At 41.2% G+C, this 22,976-nt stretch overlaps 1 long non-coding RNA gene across 2 annotated transcripts in view; it reads left to right on the top strand.

Moving 5' to 3' along the window:
- Positions 1 to 22,424, top strand: part of LOC140125695 (uncharacterized) — a 93,413-nt gene extending 70,989 nt beyond the window's left edge. The window contains exons 4-5 of one of the 2 annotated variants that reach the window (XR_011854695.1): positions 10,007 to 10,126; positions 22,132 to 22,424. This is a non-coding gene — a long non-coding RNA (uncharacterized lncRNA). Of the gene's footprint in view, positions 1 to 10,006; positions 10,127 to 22,131 lie in introns of those variants that run through there. The other variant, XR_011854696.1, reaches the window with a different exon arrangement.
- Positions 22,425 to 22,976: the final 552 nt, after the last annotated feature.

The following is a 22,976-nucleotide window of genomic DNA, read 5'->3' as shown; positions in this document are numbered from 1 at the left end:
ACGAGCGCAAAGCTTCCGACTTCATGCTGACCAGAGAGTTTTTCAACAGGCCAAGCAGCGGGATGGTGAGGCTGATGATGGCGGCATCGCCACTGACCATCTGTGTTGACTCCTCAAAGTTACTCAGCACCTGACAGATATCAGACATCCACGTCCACTCCTCATTGTAGACTTGAGGAAGCTGACTGACCTGACTACCAGTTCTGGTGGAAGTTGACATCTGGCAGTCTACAATCGCTCTGCGCTGCTGGTAAACTCTGGATAACATGGTCAGTGTTGAATTCCACCTCGTGGGCACGTCGCACAACAGTCGGTGAGCGGGCAGTTGGAGGCGGCGCTGCGCTGCCCTGAGAGTGGCAGCATCTGGGCTGGACTTCCTGAAATGCGCACAGATGCGGCGCACCTTCGTGAGCAAATCAGACAGATTGGGGTATGTCTTGAGGAAACGCTGAACTATCAGATTTAACACATGGGCCAGGCATGGCACATGTGTCAGTCTGCCGAGTTGCAGAGCCGCCACCAGGTTACGGCCGTTGTCACACACAACCATTCCCGGCTTGAGGTTCAGCGGTGCCAGCCACAGATCAGTCTGCGCCGTGATGCCCTGTAATAGCTCTTGGGCGGTGTGCCTTTTGTCGCCTAGGCTCAGCAGTTTGAGCACCGCCTGCTGTCGCTTAGCGACGGCACTGCTGCTGTGCCTAGAGCTACCGACTGATGGCGCCGTGCCCACGGATGGTAGTTCGGAGGAGGAGGTGGAGGAGGGGTGGGAGGAGGAGGAGGCATAGTAGGCCTGAAACACCTGGACCGAGGTAGGCCCCGCAATCCTCGGCGTCGGCAGTATATGAGCAGCCCCAGTGTCAGACTCGGTCCCAGCCTCCACCAAGTTAACCCAATGTGCCGTCAGCGATATATAGTGGCCCTGCCCGGCAGCACTCGTCCACGTGTCCGTGGTCAGGTGGACCTTGTCAGAAACGGCGTTGGTCAGGGCACGGATGATGTTGTCTGACACGTGCTGGTGCAGGGCTGGGACGGCACATCGGGAAAAGTAGTGGCGGCTGGGGACCGAATACCGAGGGGCGGCCGCCGCCATGAGGTTGCGAAAGGCCTCGGTCTCTACTAGCCTATAGGGCAGCATCTCCAGGCTAAGCAATCTGGAGATGTGCACATTAAGGGCTTGGGCGTGCGGGTGGGTTGCACTATATTTGCGTTTCCGCTCCAGCGTCTGGGGTATGGAGAGCTGAACGCTGGTGGATGCTGTGGAGGATCGTGGAGGCGACGATGGGGTTTTTGTGGCAGGGTCCTGGGCAGGGGGCTGACTAGCAGCTGACACAGGGGAAGGAGCAGTGGTGTGCACGGCCGGAGGTGAACGGGCTTGTTGCCACTGAGTGGGGTGTTTAGCATTCATATGCCTGCGCATACTGGTGGTAGTTAAGCTAGTAGTCCGGTGTTTCCTTAAAGAACCTCCAGACTTCTGAAGATCTAGCCCTCGCCGCAGGAGCCCTCGCCACGGGAGCTTCACTAGTTGACACATTTGGCGCTGATGCACCAGCTCTGGCCCTGCCTCTCCGTCTGGCCCCACCACTGCCTCTTCCAACCTGTTCTGGTCGAGGACTCTCCTCCGTCTCAGAAGCACTGTGTTCACCCGGCCTCTCAACCCAGCTTGGGTCTGTCACCTCATCATCCTCCGATCCCTCAGTCTGCTCCCCCCTCGGACTTCCTGCCCTGACAACAACTTCCCCACTGTCTGACAACCGTGTCTCCTCATCGTCGGACACCTCTTTACACACTTCCACTACGTCAAGAAGGTCATCATCACCCACAGACTGTGACTGTTGGAAAACCTGGGCATCGGAAAATTGCTCAGCAGCAACCGGACAAGTGGTTTGTGACTGTGGGAAGGGTCCAGAAAACAGTTCCTCAGAGTATGCCGGTTCAAATGCCAAATTTTCCTGGGAGGGGGCAGACTGGGGGGGAGGAGGCTGAGGTGCAGGAGCTGGAGGAGTGGCGATTTCGGTGACATGGGTGGACTGCGTGGAAGACTGACTGGTGGTGGACAAATTGCTCGAAGCATTGTCAGCAATCCACGACATCACCTGTTCGCACTGTTCTGGCCTCAACAGTGCTCTACCACGAGTCCCAGTAACTTCAGACATGAACCTAGGGAGTGTAGCTCTGCGGCGTTCCCCTGCTCCCTCATCAGCAGGTGGTGTCTCACCCCGCCCAGGACCACGGCCTCTGACCCCTGCAGTAGTTGGACGCCCACGTCCCCGCCCTCGTCCTCTACCCCTAGCCCTCGGGTTAAACATTTTTAAAATGAGAGTTATAACTTTATTTTTTTTTTTACTTTTTTTTGTTTTTTTTTGTGTTTTTTTTTTTTTTTGTGTGTTTTTTTTTTTTTGAGTTTTTAAAACCAAACAATGCTATCCTATTGCTATGGCTATTTTCTAGCCAAGTATCAAAGCACACTACTATGCCAGATGAGATGACACTGAGTTAGTGCCTAATTGAAATCCAACCCCTACTAAATTTTCCCACTTCGGTCTTTGCTATGGATATGTGCGTCACTAAGCGCAGAACACAGCGGTCGCAAGTCTCACTACAAATTGCTCAGAATTGGCTAGTACATGCACTGCAGAAAGTACAGCCACCAGCAGATCAACCAGAAATCAAATATATAGAACGCTACTGTATGCGTAAGTAAGCTCTTTGTATTCTCCTATGGCTATTTTCTAGCCAAGTATCAAAGCACACTACTATGCCAGATGAGATGACACTGAGTTAGTGCCTAATTGAAATCCAACCCCTACTAAATTTTCCCACTTCGGTCTTTGCTATGGATATGTGTGCCACTAAGAGCTAAACACAACGGTAGCAAGTCCCCCTGCTAATTCCTCACAAAATGGTACTAGATGCAAATTAAAATAAAAAAAGTAGAACGTTATTGTAGCCCTAAGAAGGGCTGTTGGGTTCTTTGAGAATCACTCCTGCCTAACAGTAAGCTAATAGAACACCCTAACGCTTTCCCTGACCAGCAGCAGCTCTCTCCCTAGCGGCATCCAGACACAGAATGATCCGAGCAGCGCGGGCAGCGGCTAGTCTATCCCAGGGTCACCTGATCTGGCCAGCCAACCACTGCTATCGACGTGTAAGGGTACCACATCATGCTGGGTGGAGTGCAGAGTCTCCTGGCTTGTGATTGGCTCTGTTTCTGGCCGCCAAAAAGCAAAACGGCGGGAGCTGCCATTTTCTCGAGCGGGCGAAGTATTCGTCCGAGCAACGAGCAGTTTCGAGTACCCTAATGCTCGACCGAGCATCAAGCTCGGACGAGCATGTTCGCTCATCTCTATTCTTTGCACATTTTAAGAGTAGTTGAGTACATCCAGATGGTTCTTGTGCATGTGAAAATCTTGATGGACTAGGGGTTTGGACAAGGCTACTATTGCATCTCTATAATTCCTTCTATGCCACTTAGATACTTCCCGCTTCATCTCTTTAACCAGTAGATGTGATTTTTTGATCTTAGCCGTAAAAACACTTACAGGCCATACTCTCTGTTTGCAGTAGGTAGAAGTGCATGGTAGTAGCATTCAGCAGATAAATCACTGTTCTTGCTCCTCTGACCACTGAAGACTGGAGACCTTTGAAGGTCACGAGCAGCAGACGCGTCCTCTGCTCAACTGCCTGTAGTAAGAATTAGATTAAATCAATTCGATAAATTAAAGCAATGTGTCCAGCTGATCTAACTATAATGTGATCATGTCTCTGGTAAGTATTATATTAAGAAGGTGAAGATTCAGTCATGAATATGAAATTACGATACAGATTATTGTGCACTGAGGGGGCAAAGAGTAATCATAGTATAGGTGTAGACCATAGACAATTATATACCCCCTGAAGCTATTCATTCTCAGGCAAACTCTTTGCCTCCCCAGGGTGATAAGTACTGGCTCTGCAAATCAGATATTCCACTTGGGGACCATACTATTTTCTCAGACCGGCAGTCCTCAAGTTCAAGAAGGACAACCAGAATGTCAAACCATCTTACAGAACAATGCTTGAAAACCAAAGAAACTGATCCAGGATGTCATCTATAGATGAATCCCAGAATTCCCAATAAAATATGTACCAACAAGAAATTGTAAATCTAAATAAAAATATGCAGAAATTAATTCTTCTACAAAGAATGTGGTGTTTCTAAATATACTGTAGATGATGAAACAGCAGATTATATAAAAGTCCAGGATAAAAGATGACAATAACATGGCTTCTTCTTAAAGGGTATTTGCCCTGAAAAGATGAAGAGTCTGAAGGGTGATGGAGCTTGATTTGTTGATGTCTTGTCATAGTTGGTATTTAAGCTTTTCTGATGTCATGGAAGTCTAGTGACCTCTGCTTTATAAGTTCTGAAATGTTAAAAAGAGAATGGAGACATTTGCACAAACCAATTCTCTGTTGGAGACATAAACAATTTGTGTGTGCTGTATGGTTCATGCCTTGATGGATGCTCCTTTGCCATATAGTATGTATTACAAGGGACGTAAGGAGACACTAATTGGATCTTTGCCTAGGGCCCATTGACATCTTAAAGCGGCCCTGATGTCAAGGTCTTGTATCCCTCACTTTTGCATTCTAGTTTTGGTTATTTGCCATAGGAAAACAGTTATAGTAGATTATTGTCTCTAAATGCTGCCTTCTACTATCTTTAAGAACAGAAAAGCTGTCTCTTAATGCTTTGACTTCAAGAATTAAGTCAAAGTCTTTGAAACCATTTAATTTACAGAATGTTTTTGGTTGTCTTGTAGGTAAACACGACTTTACAAGTCAGAATATACATGGAAAATATTATAGCTTTATTTGGAATTCACTTTGCAAATAGAATGCCAACTGTATTTCTTAGTTTTACATCAATTTGTTAATGATATTGAGCTATATGGCATAATTATTAAGTAAGTGATAGTGTGTTCTTTCTAGTTATTCTGTTCACTATTAGGCCACATGAATATGATCGTTGCTTCTTCAGTTGATACGGCTGAGGTTTTTTGGGGCTGTCTCATGGCTCCATGTATTTCTATGGGCTCATACACACAACTGAGGATTCTTCAGCCCCATTTCTCAGTGTCCCTAAGAAAAAACTCAGACAAGGTCCTACTCTTGCCATGTTTTTGGCTCAGCTTTCACATAGAAGTCTTAGGGGCTGTGAAAATATGGCTTAAGTCATTCAGCTCTCCGTTTATGCAAAATATAGCCAGGAATTTTTAATTACAGCATTAAGCAATCCAAAAAGTGTGATGTTTTGATCCACTAAGGCAGTGGTGGCGAACCTATGGCACTGGTGCCAGAGGTGGCACTCGGAGCCCTTTCTGTGGGCACTCAGGCCATCACCAGAGATGACTCCAGGTATCTCCCTGCAGTCCCAGACAGCCCAGGACTTGCTGTGCACAGAGCTATTTTAACGTGACAGCTCTACCTGGGACTACTGGAGGAGTGGGAAGTTGTGGACAGATCTGGATTATCATTGTAGCTCCTGCTCCAGCCCTGACAATTCTTCCTGTTTATGGGACCCTGGAGCAAAGCTACAAAGATCATCCAAATTTCTTTTATTTTTTTGCTTTATTGGTTTCCTCAGGGTGCAATTATGAATATAAGATGTGACAGCAAGGGGTATAAAACACAAAATAAATTTCTGTGTTGGTACTTTGCGATAAATAAGTGGGTTTTGGTTGTAGTTTGGACACTCGGTCACTAAAAGGTTCGCCATCACTGCACTAAGGGATCTTCATCAGACATCACATAAATTGATAATGACAACAGCATAAACATCAAATTTACAAATCTATATTGAACAAAATCTAGGTTGCAGACTATGGCGTAGACAAAGGCCATGAAGAAGCTGGACTAAAGCAGTCAAAAGGATAGCAGATATAAAACTGTATGTGCTCCATTCAGCAGTAAACAGGGATTAAATCCTAAATATAAGGGCATACTGGTAAGTGTAAGAAATTATGCAGTTCCATATGAATGAAATGAATAAAATTAATGAAAAAAAGTAAATGAAAAATTTGAAAAAAAAACAAAAAAAATTAAAATGAGAGGAACTAATGGAAAATTAGAAAACGTAAAAACAAGGAAAGAAGGCAAAGAGAAGAAATAGCTCAATAGTCAGGTAAAGTATGATGAAAAGAATTATTTTCAAATCTGCAAAAACAAAATTTAGATTGTTTAACTGTACTTCATATTCCCTATTAAGACCCAGGGGTGTCAATGCTGATAGTTTGTGAATCCAGAAAGCTTCTTTTCTTTTGAACTATTTGATCCCATTTCCTCCCCTTCTCAGAATACCGACCTGTCCCAAAACCTGAAATTTAAGCTGGGCTATGGTATGATTGGCCTGTTTAAAGTGATGGAGCAATAATGTGTTACATCTGATGTCAGATGTTTTCAGATACAAGCATGTATGTATTGGATTGTTTTGCCCATGTAAAAGATACTGTTTTGCCATGAATGTGGCATCACAGGTAAAATAACCAGTAATGGGAACTACTTTCCCTGTCTGCGGATGGCAAATCTTGTTACCGTTTTGCATATGGCCACATTGTGCACAATTGATAAATGGAAAGGTTCCATGTTTAGGAGTCCCTATGAAACTTTGGCGTATTTGTTTTATCGGGCCCACATGCACTTTGACTATTTTGTCTCTGAAGGTGGGTGGCCTTTAAAAACATGATCTAAAAAGCTGTGTAGACTCCAGGCTTTCCGAATGACCCTCTCGGAGAACGGAGCTGTTGCTCATAGGACTGAGTTTGCAGTTTATGGGTACAAAATCAGCCATCTCAGTCACACAGGGGGGAATTTATAATGCATCGGCATATGATATAGGCCACTCCCCCCCTTAGGCCCTTTTAATGTATCTGTGGGGTAGCCTTGTGGCTGGGCAAAACTATTCCAATGTTAGTAATGTGTAATACATAATTTGTGCAATGCACAATGTTCGCAGGTTGTACACAGGAACTCAACATTCTTGCCCACTCCGCTGGCGGCCGTGCCCCTGCGCGCCCACAAGCTGTGGTGATGGCATAGGCGAAAAAAAAAATAATAGCAATTTCTTGCAGTGCACAACAAATTGCAATTATTTTAGTGTTTCTATGCCAGACTGTCGTAAAAGCACTGATAAATTCAGTGCACTAAAATTGTATTTCATTACAAAAGTATTAGAGTATGTAGCATTATCTCTGCAATTAATTGGTCCAAGGTCTAGAATGAAATTTGATAGATCATCCTCCCTTTATATGTCATGTGTTTTTGTGTTGTCTCTTTTTGGATTCCTTGTTTGTTATATGCTAATGACTGGTAACTACTGTAATCTGCCAATTATGAAGGTCTGTGTTTACTACTTAAATTTTCACTAAATTTTCAATAAAACATTGTAAATGTTCAATAAATATAAATTTATTAAAAAAAAGGGATTGATGAACAACAATAAAATGAGATAAGGGAGGATTTGGTGGCTTTCTTAAAAATACATCCATAATAGTTAACTCTATGAAAGGGACTTTCTACTTTGGATATTTACTACTTGTTACTAGGGTTCCTTAGCAAAAAGCCTTTCACAGTATCTGTAATGGGGACTCAGGGGACAGAACAGTGATCCCTAATTCCAGTCCCCTAACAGCCCTGTCTGCTTGCTTCTGCATATCCTATTGATACAGGGTAACCACAAACACAGTCCTTCCCTAGACTACTGTGCAGACATGTAACAAGACAAACAAATGGAAAAGCATGGTGATCTCAGTTGTGACCTGGGGTCCTGGTCACAACTAAGAGAGGATACAGGGAACAAGACCGCAAACACTAAAGAATAATCTCAAAACAAGCCAAGGATCAAATATCAGGAAAATAGGAGTGGTAAACTACAGCACAGCAGATAACAGAGCTAGAAAAATTAATTTGACCAGCGAGGAGCGAGCTACGTGCAGGATATTTATAATGAGGCAGGGCTCTGTCCCAGGTAGTAGGAGCAGACACTCACAGTCACACAGTGTTTACACTTGCTGGTCCAGAACCTGGCTGCAGATAGATGGGTGTGGTGAATTCTATTCACAGCTAGCCACTAGAACATAATTCACACTGCCGGACTGAAGGAACCCACAGGAACACCTATTAATGTGAAGACTCAGACACAAACGTAACAGTATCCTCCTAGCATATAATCTCCTAGCATATTCCCACCTATAATATATGAGGGATCGGTGTGTGTTTAATTTTTACTAAGGTGGCAGCACAGGAGAAATGAAGCAGTGCATAGCACTTACAGTAATCAGTGGGTTATAGGTGTAATGGAAGACAGAACAGACCCTTTGCAAAGAGAGAAATAGCTCTCCACTCTCACATGAAAATTATGCCATGAATAGAGGACAACCGAGTCAGAATTCCTTTTAACTGTATAGAGACATTAGTTTTCAGAAGCTGGGTCAACATACTGGTTAAAATTGTATAGCACTACCATGGCAAGAAACAGGGATTTTTCATTTCTTTTGTAGATTTTGGCCCTGATTTTTTTAAAAAAAATATTTGATTGAAATTTTCACAGTTTAACAGATATGATAATAGTACAAGCAATTCGGCCCTTTGGGCCACATTACACTCATAACATATGAACAATGCTATAGTTATAGCTAGGATACAGTACACATTTTCATTACTTGGTAATCTTGCTATCTTCCCTGTAAGGTCTTCAAGACAAGGTTCAAAGGGGAGCAAGAATGCTCGTAAAGATGCTTGTTCTTTTTGGGCTCCGATTTTAACATTTACACAGAAGTTTTTATGCATTTTGTGCATGCATTATGTACATACAACCCAAATTGCTAATCCAGGGGTCTCCCACACAGAATCTCCCCTGTTCCCTATCAGTCCCTTCATCCCACTTTGTGATTCTACATATCTTTCTCTGTCTCTCTACTTACCTCAAACTATGTCATAGACTCCTCTGCAACCCTTCCCCACCTACTACTCCTAGCATTTTCTCCACAGTGCAGAGAAGCTATTAACCCTTAATGCTCACACAGCATAGGCTGGTGCTGGCACATTGCTGGTTTCTACTTCTTATTACATGCTGCATGATCATCCATGTGATTTAAGTTGGCAGGCTAAGCACTATATACATTATGCAGTGTTCAGTGGATTTACTTGTCGGAATCTCACTGGATTGGCTGCTAAATTACTGATACAAGGTATCATGGGAAGTGAGGGCAACCTTTGACTCATCTTCAGGGCAGACACATGAAGAGGTTAGTCTCCACCCACTTTATTTCTGGTGATAAAGATTTTTGACAAGTATCTTTAAAACAGAAAATGCCATAACTCTGGAAAGAAAAGGGCGAGCAGTGCAATATAGGCACATCTATTTTTAGAAGGGGAACCACAGATGTCATTCTGGTTAAAATCAATATAACATCAGAGTTACGCTTTAAATAAAACGTGCTAAAAATAATTATTGATGGGTTCTATATGAACAGGCAACAATACAATAAATCTGTGGTTTTACTACATCAAGAAACAAATAATGTGTGAGTAACTGAAGTAGAGTGCATGTACCTTTAAGGGGCTGGCAAACCCCATCAAAACCGTCCATGCTTTTAACCACTTTTTGTGGATTGCACCCTGTATTTGTAACACTCCCCTGTTCCTTTTGTATCCCTTGCTGAGGATGCTGGGAGTACTTTGCTGCAAATGCTTTTAGTGGAGCAATTTCCTTAAAAATAGATTCTGCAGATGTTATTATTACAGGCACAAAAAAATGGCATCCTCCCCACAAGCCTGGAACGCATAGTCATTCAGCTCCTATTGTGCTGGCGCTTTAAAAGCTCTGAGAAAAACATGGACAAGTTGCATATGTGATAATGCTATTCATTGTCAGCAGGTGCACGTGTCATGTTATGTGCTGAAATTATACCCTGTATTTCACAAGTGAAGCTCATTTTGTGCTCTCCTCTGTTGTTCACATTCACAGGTGCTCCAGAAGCTTAAAAAAAAAAAAGAAAACCCAATGGGCAGAGCAATGGATTATGCTGATGATGACAAGCAGCCGAAAGAGAACTGCAGGAACACCTTGTCTGAATTGAGAACAGTTGTATCCTTTATGCTAATCTAAATCCAGCAGTTCATCCTGAGCCAAGGTCACTGCCATTTAGTTCTCATTGGGACTCATTTACCTGGTACGGCATCTACCATTAAATAATCTCAGTGGAAAGGAGCCATGAACTTAGCCTCTATTCTCCTATCCAGGATCATTATCCGGGGGAAGTAAAGGACTTGGATGAGGGGGGATTTCAATGCTGCCGGTTGCGATATAGAAAGAATACTAATCTTAGTAAATACTCTGTCAGTAAGAACAACAGTGAATACTGTATATAGTGTAAAACCGTAGCAACTGCTCTTTCAGAAAGCTCTATCATTAAAGTTGCATTAGTGATGAGCGAATCTATTTGTTGGTTTGTAGATTTGGAATCAGACTTTTTTTCAGGCACCTAATTGAATCCAAATCTATTCTGCTTCGCTTCAGACAAATCTTTTTAAAATTGCAGCTAGCTAAGGCTGCATTCACACGCACCTATACCTGGCAGGCATACGTTTGCCGCGATGGAAAGGAGGAGGGATGACCCATGCATGGCGCATGGCACCGTAACACGGGGGAAGACAGGACCACGGCGCCGTAGCACAGGGAAAGATAGGATATGTCCTCTATTTTCCCCGTGTATGGAGTGGTCCGGTGCCGCATGTGTGGCCATTGCCGTCTATGGGGGACGTATGTACGGGTGCAAGCTTGCGGTCATATATACGCCATACTATCAAAAAAAATTAAAAACCACAGATCAGAGACAAAGAAAAGAACAGACATGTAAAAAATTAAGATTAAGCAAATTAAGAAAGATACATAGCACTGATAAGTATAGCAACTTCAGCCAACTTTAAAAAGACACAAGAGAAAACAAATGACACATGTGCCCCCAAGTCTCATAAAGAAGTACAAGAAACCAGACAAGGTGGTAATAGATGTTCCCCGCTGTGGTAATATGTCACTCCCCATTTGTGGTTATAATGGGGGAGTTCTGCTAAATTGGATTTAACCCCTTAAGGACGCAGGGTATTTTCGCTGATTTCTCGCTCTCCATCTTCAAAAATCCATATCTTTTTCATGTTTCCGTGTACAGAGCTGTGTGAGGGCTTATTTTGTGCGTAACAAATTTTACTTTCCCATGATGTTATTTATTATTCCATGCCATGTAGTGGGAAGCCGCAAAAAAATTCCAAATGTGGAAAAATTGAAAAAAACTGCATGTGCGTCATGTTCTTGTGGGCTCAGTTTTTACGACTTTCACTCTGCGCTCCAAATAACACCTGTACTTTATTCTTTGGTTCGGTGCGATCGCGGTGATACCAAATTTATATAGGTTTTATTGCGTTTTAATAAATTTTTAAAAATTAAACGAATGTGTACAAAAAAGAAAAAAAATTTTTTGCCATCTTCTGACACTAATAACTTTTTCATACTTTGGCGCATGGAGATGTGTGAGGGGTCATTTTTTGCGAAATGAGCCGACGTTCTCATTGCTACCATTTTGAGGACTGTGCGACATTTGGATCATTTTTTATTACATTTTTTATGTCATCTAAAAAGGTGTAAAAGTCGCATTTTGGACATTTGGGCGCCATTTGCCGTTCCGGAGGTCACCGCCGTCAATAACCGTTTTTATATTTTGATAGATCGGGCATTTTGGGACGCGGCGATACCTAATGTGTCTGTGATTTTTACTATTTATTATATTTTATATCAGTTCTAGGGAAAGGGGGGTGATTTGAACTTTTAATATTTTATTATTTTTTTACATTTTTTAAACTTTTTTTTTTCTCTTTTTTTCCACTGTTTCTTAGACCCTCTAGGGTACATTAACCCTAGATGGTCTGATCGCTCCTGCCATATACTGCAATACTACTGTATCGCAGTATATGGCATTTCTGCACACAGGGCCGGCGCTAGGGGTAGGCAAAGGGGGCAATTGCCCAGGGCCCCCTGAAAGGGGAGAATCTCTTCTTTCAAATGAATCTTGAATTGTGTTTCTAGGTGCCATGGATCCAGAGATATTCAGGTATAAAGTGAGAATATCAGGTGCCATTTTTAAATATAAAAATCACTCCTGACGGCATTTTAACAGTTAATATCTCTGTTTTCCTAACACTTAGAAACACAAAATTCAGATTCAGATTCATATAAATGAGGAGACTCTCTTCTTTCATAAGAAAAAAGAAGTGAGGTTCTATGTGTCACAGAGACAGAGATGCAGCCCCCTGAAATGTCCCCCCCCCCCCCTCCAGATTCTTAACCTGCAGCTACAGGGAGAATTTGCTGCACACAAGAGCTGCTGCACCTCACAGATAATGGAAATATTCACTTTATATGTTACCACATTTTGAGAAGGGATAATAATCAACTAATATTCATGTTTTTAAGCCCTCTCACACTTTCTCTCTTATTGCATTTTATTTTGTGATAGTTTTTTTTGTTGGGAAAATTGACTGATACAATGAACGTTTGATCCTCTTCGCCTAATGTGACTACACCGCAACCAGAACATGTCCATAAAGTTATATGTAACAGCAAAAACACCCACATGTTGTGGAATAAAGTTTATATTTCCCCCCATCCTCCATTATTTACACCGATGTTATGAGGTTCTCACTCTCATTCTTATGAAGCGCTGTTATTGTTCTGTTGTTATTGTGCTGTTCTGTTATTGTGCGGATAATACAATGGCGACATCTAATAGTGACTTTTATTATCTCATTAGCTTGGGTTATGGATATGCATATGCATATTTTGGTGAATATATTGGTGTGGGGTCTGTATGATCTCCTCACATCTTACTGTTTTAGGAAAGTAGATTTTCTTTATATAAGTATCTGGATTTGTACATATTTTAGAGGAAATGTTGAATGTTAATTGCCAAATGCATCACCTGGTTGTCTTCTTTCAAAAAGTTTTATTGCTATATTTTGCAGGTTGTGACTTAAAATTTCTATCTGAAAAGCAGATATGTAGTTATTACAGTTTTAGTGATATTATGTGGATCTATTCATGTGAACATATCAATAGGGCACATTTGTGAACTGTACAAATGTCCACGTATTACATTTAGGAGATGTGAAGGTCAATATTTTCTGTTTGGAACAAATTTTTTGCCATCAAAGTCAAATTTTAAGTATATTTTATAAAATGTTTCAGTTTGAATCAAAATTGCATGAAAGCGCCTATGTCTATAAAATCTTTGATGCAATTTTGAAAATGGGGCAAGTGTTTGCTTTCAGAAAATATCGGTTCCTCTCCCCAATGGACCTCATAGTCTAATCAACCTACCAGTAATTTTTTGTAGTGTGGGAAGAAACCGGAGGACATGGAGGGAACCCACGCAGACACAGAGAGAACAAACTCTTTGACCAGCACTGCAAGGCTGTAGTGCTAACCACTAAAATTCTCCAAAATTACAGTTTGTATTACCATACTAAAGGGAGCCTCTTGCCGACTGTGACTGGTCATAAAATAGTTTTATTTTGGGGCCCCACTTTCAGTTTTGCCCAGGGCCCCACTTTGTCTAGAACCGGCCCTGTCTGCACACTATACATTACAATGAGCCACAGGCTCATTGTAATGCATGTACAGAAGCCATGTATCCTCGGGTCAAACGAAGACCCGAGGCTACCATGGCAACCAATCGCCGCCCCCCGATGACGTTCGGGGGAGCGGCGATCGGAGGTAAGATGGCGGCGCCCACGCGCCGCCAAACTTAAAGTGCCGCCGGCGACTTTGCCGGCGGCAAAGAAGAGGTTAACACCCGCGATCGGTGCAAGCACCGACCGCGGGTGATAGCGATGGGTCTTTGCTGCGATATGCAGCAAAGCCCATCACTGTATGAAGAAGGCTCAGCCCGTGAGCCTTCTTCATACAACCTTCACAGCTCCGTGGCGGATATATCCGTCACGGAGCGTGAAGGGGTTAAGAAATAATAGGTAAAGTAACTTCCTAGAAAGGAAACTTTTTAATGCACCTTATATCAGAAAGAAGTGCTTGCTTTTACCCTTACATTGGCTCTTATTATCATCTCCCTTTTTTAGCAATTTGCTTTTTACTCTTAAATCCCTGCTGAATTGTATCTTACTAGCAAGATGGACAGATTATAGATGAGGAACTGCATAACAACAAAGCTCTATTATCAAGGAAGGGAGGGCAATGAGCTCCTCACATTGTCTCATTGGGGCTCATTTACTTACCCGGTCCAGTTGCCATCCAGTGGCGCGTTCTCTGACGAGGATTCGGGTCTGCCGGGATTCACTAAGGTCCGTGCGCCCGATATCCAGCAGGAGTGCTGATCTTGTGACACAAATTCTTTTTTAAATTCCGTGTTTTTTCCGAATCCGTTGGGTTGTCCAACAGCCACGCCCCCTGATTTCTGTCACATGAAACCCGGAGCAAATGCACCAAAATATGATCGCGTGCGCCAAAATCTCTGGGGAATTTGGCGCAAATTGGAAATCCTCGGGAAACCCAACGAAAGTGCGCGATTCGGACCCTTAGTAAATGAGCCCCATTATGTCTCATTTGTGTTGTGTGAACAATAGTGCAGCCGTGACACAATAGGGGGGACACATATGTGGCACCGGCACTTCTAAATACATACGCAAGCTGTTTGCCCATGAAAACCTGGCGCAGTAAACATGCAACAGAGTTTTCGATAGCCTCAACACGGATCAATGAAATACACATTCATGTGTGTAGATCCACTGGAATAAATGTATCAGGGTGCAAGCATTAAAAAATAGTATAGTGAACAGACAAAAACAAAGCGACATGGGGGCCGGTGTTACTGCCGCACAATTTGCAACTACATCACAGCCCCTATAGACGTTTATATGAGCCTTTTGGCTGCACAGAAAACTATAGGATATGCCATATTACTGCGGTGGCCGTTGGCTTTAATGGAGGAGGGAAGAGTGAGGAGCTCCTGCACATGGCTTTATGCTTGGCCAAACCTTAGTGTGCATGAAGCCTTAGACTATAAAATAAGGTATTCCAGGCAGATATATTTGTAATCACTTCCCATACAACGAAAACGGTTAAGTGCAAAGTAACCAATGAGAAACAGAAACATCAGATGATCCTGGGAATGAAATTCTGGTGATGAAGCTTCCTCTACTGGCCTATGTTGATCCACCTACACTTTTAGAACATTTCCAATTGTGCACTTGTCTGATTATAAGATCCTTGACTCTCTACTTCATTTATTTTACATTGATTATCAAGTCCACTGGTTATTTCATTGGGTTTCCATAGTAATTATCTGTACAATCATGAGCATTCGTAATATTGTACACAGAAGGATTGTAAACATTGCAATTTCACCATTCAAAATTCTGTCAACATGATACAAGAAAATAAATATATATATATCTTATAAATCAGCTAATTCAGCTAATTAAGAAATACCTACATGGCTCAGAATGAAAATAGAAATAACTCAAATGCTGTAGCTGTTCCCACAATGTTCAAGTTCCACTGCCGTCATTTAAATTGTGATGGCCGGGGGTAAAGAATAGCAGGGAACTTTAGAGTTGGAAACATTTTGAGCTTTGTATATAAAAAAATAATCACTGCAAGGTGCTTCCGCTTTTTGTTGTATTTTTGCAACTTTTTTGACACATTGGGGTTTTTGCGAGTTTGCATCATTAAAAAGCAAATTTGTGGCGTTTTCTTGTTGAACTTGTATGGGTTTCATTCTTCGCTCCAAATGTCAATTTCTCTTTATTTTTTGGATCGGTATGATTACAGGGATACCAAATTTATTTAGATTTTATTAGGTTTTAAAAGATTTTTAAAAATGTAAACCTTTTAGACATGAAAGATATTTGCCATTTTGCCAAATTCTGAGGCCAGTAACTTTCTCCCACTTAGGTGACTGGACCTATGTAAGGTGTTATTTTTTGTGGTATGTGCTGGCGTATAAATGTATATTTATTTGGGACCTGTTTGAAAAAGTGGCAACAGACAATTGGGTGCTATTTACCGTTATGGTATTCACGGTCAGGAATAATCTTTTTTATATTTCGATAGAACGGGCATTTTGGGAACGGCGATACCTATCATGTTTATGATTTGTACTGTTTGTTTATTTTTATATGTGATCTAGGGAAAGGGGGGGTGTATCAACTTTTACTTTTTTTTTACATTTTTTAAATATTTTTTTACATTTTTTACCATTATTTTAGACCTTCCAGGGTACTTTAACCCTACAGGGTCTGAATGTTAATACTATATACTGCAATACTACTGTATTGTAGTATATAGCAATTTTAATGCTTATTTTTAATAGCCTGTCATTACACATGGCAAGCCTACAAGTCTCAATGAGACTGTGGGCTACCATGGCAACTGATCACCGCCCTCCGATGACTTCACATGGGCGGTAATCGGCCATCCATGATGGCTGCGTCCATGGGATGATTAGTTAGGTGCCGTGGTCGGGTTGTTTTATATAGCTTACACCTGCTGTGTCATCCATGAACCCCCTACAGCACCAGGACGTTATAGTACATCCTGGTACACTTAGGAATTAAACGTGGTGTACACCTTATTTGTTTTTCTTCCAGATGCTGATGCTTGATTTACTATTGGATTGTGCCTATAAAGCTGCACAAAATTGTTGAAAAAAACTCCAGCCCCATTCACATAGAAAGAAAGACATTAGAATGGATTGCGCAAAAATGTGCGACAAAAATTGAGTGGCATGTTAAACCTCTTGACACAGATGCTATGTAGAATTTGTGCAGGTTTTTCTTACACTGAAGTTATGGATGCTTAAATCTGCACCTTACCCACAGCACCATCAAAAGCAGAAAAATTGGAGTGATTTTTTTCTTTGAAAATGCCCATGTAAATATACCCACTTCATCCCATTCCTATACAGTAGCCAAACGAATGGCTGGCTGCAGGGAATAGTATAATTATTTAATTAAAATAATAAGCGACCAATCGGATTCCAGCCATAGTTCTTTAATAACAGATGGTGAGAAGTTACTATGGCAACTCTGATCAGTTATATTCTCTAATATCGTTAATTGATATACGTCACTGCTGTACACCTGCTGCCGGTAACCATCACTGTATGTAATATATGTTGTTGTAGCATAAGAAGTTTGAATAAAATAAAAATACATTTTACATAAAAATAATTAAAATAGAATCTCAAAGAAGGTCGTTGTAATAAGTATACTAAATAGGTTTGAATAGTGCATTATATATTATATTATAATTGAATTTTATTTTTTTATGAAACATATAAAAAAAAATTCTAGAATGAAATTCCTCACATCAAAAGTTATATTCTAGGCTCAGCAGGTAATATGAGATTTTTTTTTCATACAATACAATTACTAGCTGGTACCATTGAATATTGGGAGAGAAAATGCTGCAGAATTTAATGGAGTTATTAAATCCCTTCCTTTACTTTTCATCGAAGGCAACCTTGAGAAAGGATTGTTAGAGAGCATTATCACTCTCTGGGAGGTTTCTTGGAATTACTGATCTACATTCAAGAACATGACTGAGCTAATTGGCTCTAATCCCATCAAATGTCTTTTGCTTCCACTTTGCTCTTCAGTAATATGGATCACACATGGGGAGCAAACCAGACCAGCATGCTCTCGAAATGTCAAGATGTCCTCCTCATCAGTCAGATTTAATAGGATGTTGGGAACCTTTTTTTGATTTATCAAGGGAAGTAACTGGAAGCTAAGTTCACTGACCTAGCTTCTGGCCAGAAGCAATAAAGTACAATAGATCTCCTATGAAAAAATCCAAACATTGGAAGCCAGAGATCTCATATTTAGGCTGGGTTCACATCCTGATTTTTTGCATCCGCCAGATGCAACAAACACATTTAAAAATTGACAAAACATTGGCATCAGTTTTTACGTTTTTAAAATGAATACTTTTTTTCCCATTCTGCTTCCTGCACCTTCTGAAGCCATTACCATGTATCCCTACCAAGATGAAGAATTTTAAGATCCAAATTTGGGCATGAAAACTTATGTGACGGATTGATGCATACACTGTAACACTTCATGTATACGTCGTCCATAGACACCAATGTTAAAAAAAAGGTACCGTATATACTCGAGTATAAGCTGGCCCGAGTATAAGCCGAGACCCCTAATTTCAACACAAAAAACTGTGAAAACCTATTGACTCGAGTATAAGCCGAGGGTGGGAAATGCATTGGTTACAGCCTCCCAGTATATAGTCCCAGCCCCTGTAGCATACAGCCTGCCCAACCCCTGTTGCATACAGCCTGCCCAACCCCTGTAGCATGCAGCCTGCCCAGCCCCTGTAGTAGGAAAAAAAATAACACTGTACTCATCTTTCCGACGTCCCCCATAGGTTCTCTTCTGTCTCAGACTGTCTCCTATGGGTGACGTCAGAAAGGTGAGTTTTGTCTTTGTTTTTAGTTGACTCGAGTATAAGCCGAGTAAGGGTTTTTGAGCACAAATTTTGTGCTGAAAAACTAGGCTTATACTCGAGTATATAAGGTATATGCTTAGCATACGTTTTCCAAAAGGACAAGAAAAACACAGCAGCCCACGTTTTTCTCAACCAAAAAAATAGTATACAGATGCACAGGAAAACAAACCTACACTGTTTGGGCACCTGTCATGTCTTTAGACATGAATGGATACGCCTTAGCAGATGTTTAGACACGTTTTTTATACATAAAATGTAGGCGTCAGTCGTATGTTAAAAACGGCATGTGAACCTAGCCTAAGATGTACATTGAATCCTCTGCAGCTTCAAAGATAGGGAAACCAGAGATTCAGATAACAGAGCAAAACACTCTGGATACAAAAGCAAACAAAGAAGATTTTTACTGGCAAAGGGTAAAGTGAGAGCACATTTTAACGTGCCCAGAAACTCTGCCCCATGTGCTAAATGTTAGTGATATATTCTTCTACAGTGGCCATTTTGAACCCAGAGAACCAAACAGTGGCCATTTTGGATCAAGCAGCCATTTTAGTATTAACCGGTGGTCATGCCAGGGGTCAAGCACTGTCCAGCTTATGTCATGATTCAAACTTCATTTTTATGTAACCTGTTTGCTTGTCTGCCAGCTTCTACTTGACATTTAATGAGAGGCAAGTCTGTCCTTCACGCTTGTCCTATATTTTTGCTCTAGCACCTGCTTATCTTATGTTTTGGCTTGCCCAAGTCTTCTTCTCAGGGCAATTAGTATAAGCATTCTGCCTCGGAGAAGACAGTGCACAATTTATTAACCTTTTCCGAGAAAATCCTGGAAAATTCATTATGGCCAATAGCATTGCAGTATTCTATCTCCTTGTCCCGCACCCTATGCTGATGACTCTGTAATAAAGATTGGGAGATTCTACATTACTAGGAGACTGGTGTGTCTTAGTTTTGTGCTCTCATTCCGGTACCAGGTAGCCATAAAAGTTTATTTGAAAGTCACCTTTACAACTGATAAGCCCTAGATAAAAATCTGTCATAACTATTGTTGTTCCAGAGCAAAGCATGAACAACTACATTCTACCTTTTCATGCATTTAGCAAAAAAGAAGCCAACATGTGTGGAAAACTGAGAACCTCCATTAGTTACTAAATACCACTTATAAAACCACCTTTTTCTATATCAGTCTTTGTTATCATCCTCAAAAATTTTTTTATCAATCCACTTGTTTTAAAATGTTGCTCAGTTCATTGAGATTTGTGGAATTCACATATGAACATATCTTGGAAATATACCTACAGATCCAGGGTAAATTGACTTGAGCACACCCCCCTTCCCGTGGGCTCTGTACTACTGATGAAGGCACATTGTTTGGATAGGGAAAAAAAACCTATAGTTTAGTAAATAAAATGGACTGTGAAGCCACAGTGAGGAGGCGGCTGTGTGAGATTATGTGAAGACACATGCGCGAGAAGTGCCAATAGCCGAGTGACATTAACAGCTTTCAGCAGCAGGAGGAGGAACAGAACAAGCAGGTGAGAATAATCACATATCAGGGGAGCACGGAATCAGCCTGGTGACGTGTGTGGAACGCTAAAGCCTCATTTAAATATATCAGAAAAACCTTTTATTGATTAAACTATAGGTATTTGTCCCTGACCAAATTATGTGCTGGCATCAGTAGCACAGAGCCCAGAGGGAAGTATGGTCAGGTCGATTCACCCTGGGTCCAGTGGTAGATTTCCTTTAAGGTCTCTTTTCAATTATGTGTTGAGGTCTAGTTTTGGACTTGCCTTTTTTCTTGGTGCTCAATATTATTGTTCTGTTTTAACAGGTAATTTCAGTCAGGCTTTAGCTGTTACATTTTACTGTAGAATACTTTGGTATACAAAAACATTTATGGTCAACTCAAACACTGCCGAGTGTCCCCTTCTGTAAACCAAGTCCAGATAACAATCACGCTTGACAGTGGTTGCTCCAAGTCTTGTGGTTTGCTCAGGTCCAAGAAACACGTTGTGAGGATTTTGGCCCACAGGCTGTCATTAACCTGTTATGCAGAACAGTGACAGGATCACTATGGTTTATACTTTTATATTCTGAAAGATTCCACATTAGTTAAAAAAGAGGCTTGATTTCAGTGCAATTAATTGGTGATAACCTCGGTAAAACATAACTCTTTATTCGAACATCTTAAAAAGGTACAAAATGTGTCCCATATTCAGGCCAGGTACAGACACAGATATACTCCCCAATACATTTCAAGCCTTACACCACAATCTTATTCTAGTATATCTATAGAATTCATCTTATTCATTGGAATCTCTCCAGAAGATTGTCTCTGCTTCTCCATGTGGCCCACCTTTTCATTCATATTCATTTCCTGTGATAATTTTAGCTCCACTATGTTTTATGGAGTGGGTCTATTTTCATATACTAGACACCCCCCCCCCCAAAAAAAAAAAAATGTGTGCATTTGCGAGTGTCTGTCTCAAAGCGGTTTTACTGTATGTATGTCTTTCTGAATGGGGCCCCCTATCCCCTTTAAAAAAATATACATATTTGTGTGCTCACACATGAGTTGCCATCACACACAGTTATACACTCATATATTCAAACATTTATATACTTATATACATACATATCACACAGCATAAACATACATACAGTATATACATACTACATATAAAGTATATACATACTATCATATGCACCCACACAGCATATAAACATCACACACGCATACACATATAGAACATATACACATCATATATACACACATACAGAAAATAAACATACATTTACATACAATACTATATAAAGACATACAGCATATATGCTCCCAATACACACCCAATACCCCAAATGCCAGGGTCCCCTGACTATGTGTGCTCCATAGCAGCTGTTATAGCTGCTACCCCTCTAGTTACACCCCTGAGGGTGCTTCATAGGACCAAAGAAAAGGAGTCTGGTGCTGGGCTTTCATTACCAATAACACCCACATCTTAAAGATGCAGAAACTTGTACTCTTGAATAACATTGAGCAGATGTAGGATGGAGTTGTCCCTTCACCTAGAAATGGCCCTGACTGATCACATCAATCTTATCCATCATGATGTGAACACAAAGTTTTGTATTACCATGTACATAGAGAATTAGAACTAACCAATATCAGTTGAAAAAAGTTAAAAGAAGACATTTGTTCTCCATACCTGCATGCTTATTACGCTCAGTTGGAAGATTTGGGTTAATTTGCATAAGCGGATAGCAGAAGGTTAGGATTTGCTTCTAAGACTGGAATCACTAGTGCATCTAAATCCAACTTGGCATTAACACCCTACATGAAAACAAGTATTTCAATAAGCCAGGCCATGCCAGTATAGCTGCAAGGTCTTTGTTACGCTTCCTCTGCCCTGTCAAGAGAAACAACCATGTCTTCACAAGCGACTGCTACTTCTCCTGACCTGTCAACTTTGGACGATCATTATGGAAATAATCTTGTGTTGTGACTGTTTTATTAATTTGCTTGGAACGCTCGCCAGTTTTACTATAATACGTCCTTAACTGAACGCGAGATATCACGAAAAGATGTAAATGAGAGTGTGTTGTGCAGCAAATGTGCACACTGGATTATGCAAAGTGTGTTTGACTAAGGTATATGCTTTACAATGTTTGTGCTCGGCTTTTCAGGAATTCCCAATCTCTTACTTTTTTCGATGTAAAAAAGGGTTAATCTTGCCTTTGTGAGTTTAAAAAATTTCATTAAAGCAACAAACTGTATATGCAAAGTTTTTCTGCCACATTTGCCACTTTTTGAACAGGGAGTTGGGTGGGCTACTGGCATTATGTATGCCTATTTTGTAGTGTAAATGATTTAGCAAAAGTGACATACACACTGCTTAACAATGTCTTATTTATGATGAAGCATGTGGCGGAAAGCAGCCTGTCTGGGCAGGTCATGTGATCACCACTATTTTTGGCTGTAGTTGGTTGGTTGCAGTGCATTCAGTATGGCCAGTGTTGTGGTGAGATGTCACCTCATTACACATTGTTACTATGGTAACAGAGCAAGAACATGTGTTACATCATCACTGGTAGCAGTGCATGAGAGGGAGTCGGAGTTACTGAGAACTAAAGGATCACGGGACATGTAGTTTCCAGTGGTGGCCATCTTGGTTATAACGCTGCCTACTTTAGAAAGCTTATAACATTTTGTGAATCCTAAAATCAACCATTTTTAAGCTCCATTTTGTGACTAATGACATATTAGTGACTAATGAGTATTGTTATATTCATTTATTTATAGCATTATGGGCTTTTGTATCAGACGTTCATATTCCCGGAATACCCCTTTTTAATGCTGCTAAATGCAAAGAGTAGTTATAAAGGTACCAGTTACGTATTATATATGGACTCACAG

Source organism: Engystomops pustulosus, chromosome 4 (genome assembly GCF_040894005.1).
Source record: "Engystomops pustulosus chromosome 4, aEngPut4.maternal, whole genome shotgun sequence".
Taxonomy (NCBI): domain Eukaryota; kingdom Metazoa; phylum Chordata; class Amphibia; order Anura; family Leptodactylidae; genus Engystomops; species Engystomops pustulosus.
This window is presented reverse-complemented; position numbering and strand designations above follow the sequence as displayed.